This window comes from Fukomys damarensis, unplaced genomic scaffold (assembly GCF_012274545.1).
Source record: "Fukomys damarensis isolate Sample0158 unplaced genomic scaffold, DMR_v1.0_HiC HiC_scaffold_24, whole genome shotgun sequence".
Lineage (NCBI taxonomy): Eukaryota > Metazoa > Chordata > Mammalia > Rodentia > Bathyergidae > Fukomys > Fukomys damarensis.
Genome location: NW_022900936.1, coordinates 31,544,640 through 31,551,123, shown reverse-complemented (window position 1 = coordinate 31,551,123; position 6,484 = coordinate 31,544,640). Strand labels below are relative to the sequence as shown.

Below are 6,484 nucleotides of genomic sequence, written 5' to 3'. Positions count from 1 at the left end.
TACTTTTGACTAAGAGCCAAGAAAAAGCTATATTCAGGTAGTGCATTTTAGACCACACTTGTGAAGTCACACTATACCACAGTATTCAATTGGATGAAATTAATTTTGTGGGCTTCAATGTACAAGTCATGAATGTTTAGGAATCTGGCTTTCCGGACAGCATTTTCTCCTTTTATTCTATTAAGTTTATTGGTACTTTTTAGATATATAGTACAGTTACATTCATCATTGGGATCTTGTACCTTTATATGATGTATCTTGGTTCTTATTGTTTTTCTCTATACCCCTGCCCTCCCTTCACCCCTCCATCTTTCAGTATTTACAAATATTTTGTTTCCATTTTATCCTTTTCTCATGTTTTTCCTTTTCCCTTTTTTCTTTCCCTTACCCTTCCCACTTAACCTACACCTTTAGCTCTTTTCTTGCTATTTCACATTATCAGTTATACAATTTGAACCTTATTTACACTTTCAGTTTTTCACACCAGAGAAAGTATTCAGTATTCATATGTGTGTCCTGTTTGTTTCACTTAAGAATATGCCCTCAATGTATATCTATTTAGCTACAAATGTCTCTAGTTCCTCATTCTTTATAGATGAGTAGTACTCCACTTAATGGAAAAACCATATCTTCTTTATCCAGTCTCCAGTTAATGGGCATTTGGGCTGTTTCCAAGTTTTAGGTCAGTTAAGTCTCCTCAGGTATTACTTTTGGGGCCATAGAGCCTCTTAGCTCTTTTTGTTCTCTTTGTCAGATGTGTCATCTACCAGGATGGGTCACAGTCTGTGCTGCACCATGTGGTGCTCTTTGGAAGCATGGGAACAATTTTTTCCCTTAGAGACTGTAATGGATTGACCAATGGCCAGCTTGTAACACCAGCTGAATTCAATCGACATGGTCTGGGTGTGGTGGATCCACCTGAAAGTTGTTACCAATAGCCATAAAAAGAAAGCTGGAGGGGAAGATCTCAGCCTGTTGATTTTCTAGAAGAAGCTTGCTGAGGATGGTTTTCCTGTTGCCAACTAGGCTGTTCTCATTGGAGGAAGAGCTCGGGGCCTTGCTGTCACTGGGAATGGCTGCTGTTTTCTTCAGGGGAGCTCTGAATTTCACTGTGAGCATCACTTTCTGGCTCCAATGTGGATCCCTCAGCTTGGTGGCACAAATTCTTCATCTCACCAGTGCAGATTTCTGGCTTCCACCACTGGCCTTTGTGCTTTCCAGGTACAAATCCTCAATGCAGACAAGCATGAAACACTGCCATGGGCTCTAAGCCTTTAGCTAGACTTGTGTGATACTGCTGAAATCTAGGCCCTCGCTGAATCCTTTGGGCTTCTCGTGTGTGGTTAAGCTCTTGCGCTGCTTTGCATTTCACTTTTTGGGTAATTATCATAACATAATCTTATAAAAAAAAAAAGGAAAAAAAAAAAAAAGAGATTCCTGGCCTTGCAAGAAAGGTAAAGCCTCCTGATTCATTAGAGGGTGTAAGAAATAGTGGGAGGTTTTTATTAAAATGAGCTGCCTCAACCATGTAGCTGGTCTCTACTAATCCTCCTAACAAATGCCCATCCTTTCACCTTTCCTTCACTGGCTTCTTGAAAGAGAAATCTAAACTCATTGTTTCCATTTTTCCTTTTTCTCCCTTCTATTTTCCAGGGCTGGGGATTAAACCCAGGGCCTTGCACATGGCTGAGCCACAATCCAGCCTTCTTCCATTTTGGGACTGTATTACGGATCTTGTACCAACACTGTGATGACACCTTATAATATCTTTATACCTATAAAACTATTTCCTCTTTCTGTATCTTGCTTAACATTTCTTGGAATGTTGTCTTCTTTCGCCTTAGTTCTTTTTTTTTTCCTATGAAGTTTATTAGTACATTCAAAGCAAACAATACAGTTACATTTATCATTGAGATCTTGGACCTTTACATGATATGTCTCAGTTCTAGTTTTTTCCCCATACTCCTGCCCTCCCTTCACCCCCTTCACCATTCCCTATTTAAAAAGACTTTGTTTCCATTTTTTCATTTTTTTCTTTTCCTTTATTTCCTTTCCCTTACCCTTCCCACTCCCCTTTACCTATTTTATTCCTATTTCATACTCCCAGTTATACCTTTTGAACCTTATTTACACTTTTAGTTTTTCATGCCAGAGACTATTCAGTATTTACTCATGTGTCCTATTTATTTCACTTAAGAGTATGGCCTCAATGTGCATCTATTTAGCTATAAATGTTTCTAGTTTCGCATTGTTTAAGGCTGAGTAGTACTCCATTTTATAGAAAAACCACATCTTCTTTTTCCAGTCTCCAGTTAATGGGCATTTGGGCTGTTTCCAAGTTTTAGCTATTACAAACTGTGCCACTATAAACATGGGTGCACGTATATCACTGTGGTATGATTCTTTTAATTCTTTTGGAAAGATACTCAGCAGAGGGATAGCTGGGTCAAATGGAACCTGCAATCCTAGTTTTTTGAGGCATTTCATATTGATTTCCACAGTAGTTGCACCAGCCTACATTCCCACCAACAGTGGAGAAGGGTTCCTTTCTCCCCAGCATTTATTATTGGTTAATTTCATTCAGTCTTTCTTTCTTTCTTTCTTTCTTTCTTTCTTTCTTTCTTTCTTTCTTTCTTTCTTTCTTTCTCTCTCTCTCTCTCTCTCTCTCTCTCTCTCTCTCTCACTCTTTTCTTTTTTGGGGGGGTTTATTTGAGACAAGGTCTCACTATATAGTTGAGACTGACCTGGAACTCACTATGTAGCCCAGGCTGGTCTTGAACTTGCAGCGATCCTCCTGCCTCAGCTTCCGAAGTGCTGGGATTACAGGCATTTGCCACCATGCCCGGCTAGTTAATTTCTTGATAGCAGCCATTCTTTCTGGGGTGAGGTGGAGTCTCAGCATTATTTTCATCTGCATCTCTTGAATAACCAGTGATCCTGAATATTTTTTCATATATTTATTTGCTGTTTTACTTGTCTTGAAATGTCTGTTCATTTCAGATGCACATTTTTGAATTGGGCCTTTATATTTATGGGGTGTGATTTTTTTGAGTTCTTTATATTTTCTAGTTTGTAGACCTTTGTCTGAGGAACAGCTGGTAAAATCTCTGGGCTTTTGTTTGTTTGTTTGTTTGGTTTTTGGTTTTTGGTACTGGGGATCAAACTGGAGTCCTTGTGCTTGTGAGGCAGGCGGCAGAACCAGTGAGCTAAATTCTTGGCCATCCTTTCTTTTAGATAGTTTTCTCTTTTTTTTTTTTTTTTTGTATTGGGGATTCAAATTGGGATCTTGCACTATAAATCCTTAGCCCCTGATAGTATTTTTTCGATCACTCAAATATAGTATGTCTTAATAAACCAGAATAAATTCTCCAAGGAAAATTATAAATCTTTTCTTATTTCCCCTTGAAATTTAAATTTATCCAGGTGAAGGAGAACTCATGATCCATTGATATGATAGACTAATGGGATAACTTGAACTTACATTCAAGTGTCTGATGGATAACTATTCAGATTCTCATTTTCTGAGATGTCGAAGAAACTTGGGGTTGAAGGTAATGTATTTTGTTAAATCATTGGCTTTATAAGGAAACATACAATAAGATATTATTTAGTTATTGGTTATTCCTTCTGGCTCAATATTAACCTGTCATGAGAAAGTGAGAAAAGAATAGAGAAAAAAATCACTACTTAAAATTGTATCTATACTAGAAATTTACAGCTACCCTGTTACTTATACAGAGTTTCATTTTCAGTGGTGAACTGTCTAGACCTAAAGAGCCAGAAAATTCACTATCTGAGGCCCTTTACTAATTAAACTTTAGCGTTCAAGATTTCCCAAGTTATAACCTAAAGTTAACTTACAGACTTTAAACTATAATCTGCACTGTATTACTTTCATGAAACTGTACTGCTCATATTTCTACTATATATGGAATACTTTCCTTTAAACAAAAATCTTGGGAATTATTTCCATGTTCACATAAATACTTTATTCATCTTGTAACACAATCCTTCTAAAACTCTTCTGTGGTGAAGGAAAGAATTTTTGAGGGTTCCTATTTAGTTGTAGTTCAACACTGGAAAATAAAAAATAAATTGCTACAAATATGAAATAAGTATAAAAAGTCTTATAAAATGTAAACCCTAATTTGTTGTTGTTATTTTAATCAAAACACATTTTCAAATTGTACTCAAAGCCTCTAAATCCTTTGAATCTTTGTACTTATGTCTTCACAAGCCAGTGCCCACTATTTCCACTGACTGAAGTCAGTGGATTTAGGTTGGGTAGCAGCACAGCAAAATTTTCCACACAGATGCTATGTGCTCCATTTTTTAACTTCATACCCCTAAATAAAAGTAACATAATCTTTATTTGAAAGTAACCATTCAAAGTTGTTACTTTCCATACAATAATTGACTTAGTCTGTATTGTTTTAGAATTCTTGAATAATTGTGTTTCCCCTTGAGGAAAGTTGCAGCGCAAACTCCAACCAAATCTTCAAATAAATGTTTGCTGAATTCCAATTTTCTGAAATCCTTTATCTGAAATAAGTTTTTAAAGATGTCAAAACCTGTTTTCTCCCCCACCTTTTTTTATCCAAGAGTTAATTTTGACAGAAATGCCTTGAGACCATGGGATGCTTCTCTGAATTTGTAATAAATGGAATCGAAGAATTTGAATGCCTACTATAATTCAATTTTCCCAAATGTACTGTATTGTGCCTGTCCATTTTACATTAAACTTAGGAAGACATAGTTTTACTTTCACTGGGATGAGATTTCACTGGGATGTAACTTTTTTATTAGATGGAAAGTATTTTCATAATTTAAAATTTTTCTGAAACAATAACAAATTAATGATAGAAGTTTAAATACTTTGAGAAAAAAATGCTTTTGGCTAAAGGATCTACATAAACAAAATTATTATAAATGTAGGATTGATCATAGTATGGGAGAAAAGGTTTTTTTTTTATCCATTGCAATATTCATGGCTAAGACCTCTGTAGAAAGGACAGATTAATAAAAGAAAAGCAAAAAATTTTTGTTTGCATACATTAAAACCTTCAGAAATGAAGATATGAGCAAGGAAAACAGTGTATTTTTATGCTTAAGTGTGATGAAGAGTTAACAGTCATACAAAAATACAGTTAGGCCAAATGGATTTTGTTGTAGTTACAGTCTGAGGGACTTGGTGAGCCTGTCCGACAGACTTTGACATCTCTTTGCTCCTTGGATGACTGTGTTCCTTTCCTTTATGTATAGGACAAGGTTCCTCTGGAATAGGAATTTTCTTCAGAAGATGGTGAAATATTTCTTCTCCTCAAGGGAGAAGAGTGGGAGAAGGAAAAATTAACAGTCCCACTTCTGCAGTTTCCTCAAATGCCAAGGAGCCATATTTGGGGGTATCATTTCTTGAATCACATGATTAGCCATGATATATCTGGTTTCAGTTCTATAAAAAATAGTCATTCTGTTTATCTAAATGTTGATGTTCAAACTTACTGTTCAGAATAAGTTTCAAGATTAAAAAAAATTAGAAGAATTGAATGGAAATAAATCACATTACATGTTGGGGCGTAAGAGGACGAATGGCTGAGCAGTGACCCCCAGTCCTGGAATACTGGTTCTCACGGGGCACAGGTGTCCCAAAGGTGAAGTGCTGGAGCCAAGTCCCTCCTCATAAACAGCCCCCTAATTCCTTCTTTGTTCCTGTTCCCAGTATACACTCCCTTTTAGTCAGGAAAGATGTTATCGTATCTAGATGTTCTATCTTTAGTTTGAACAGTGTGTATCCACTCATGCCTCCTTGTGACTGCTATTAATCATCAAACCGCTGTGATCACGCTTCTTTGTGTGTCCCAGAAACTAGCTATAAAGACCCTGGGTAAGAAATAAACTTTATCATTAGCCATCAGCTTCTGGTCATTCTCATTGTGTCTGTGGTCATTTCCCCGAGACCCCTCCTCCAGAAGGAGACCTCAACAATTACTTAACTTAGTAACTTACAATTACTCAACTTAGCCATTTAGATAGTGACACTATGAATAGCTGTTAATGAAAGTGATTGATAAACTAAGTTTAATACAAATTAAGAATCTTTGTATATTGTTAGACTGTATTTATTGGAGAAGGTTTTAAAATCATGTCAAGTTTTGAATGCAATAAGCCTTGTTTACAGTATGTTTTGTGGAAGTTGTTGGAGTAGTTTTGGAAGGGTGCTGAAGGCTATTTTACAACACCTATCAGTAAGATTTGCTAGTCTGAGGATGACATTTTTCTTTGAAGAATAATGTAAAGCTAATCAGATACCAAAGTCCATTATCTGATGAGAAATAAACAAGTGACAATATCATAGCTGTCAAAATGAAAAATAGTCCTGTAAGAGGGTTGTCTAGGAAAATGATGAAGAATACAAAAAAAAAAAAAAATCTTGGAAACAAATTGAACGGAGCTACCTTTTTCCTTTAAACATAACAATGAATCA

General features: G+C 36.1%; 1 long non-coding RNA gene across 1 annotated transcript; it reads left to right on the top strand.

Moving 5' to 3' along the window:
• Window positions 1-1,113: 1,113 nt before the first annotated feature.
• LOC104847442 lies at window positions 1,114-5,940 on the top strand. Its single transcript, XR_776156.3, has 3 exons — window positions 1,114-1,221; window positions 3,424-3,551; window positions 5,263-5,940. It is a non-coding gene; the product is annotated as an uncharacterized LOC104847442 (long non-coding RNA).
• The last annotated feature ends 544 nt before the right edge of the window (window positions 5,941-6,484 follow it).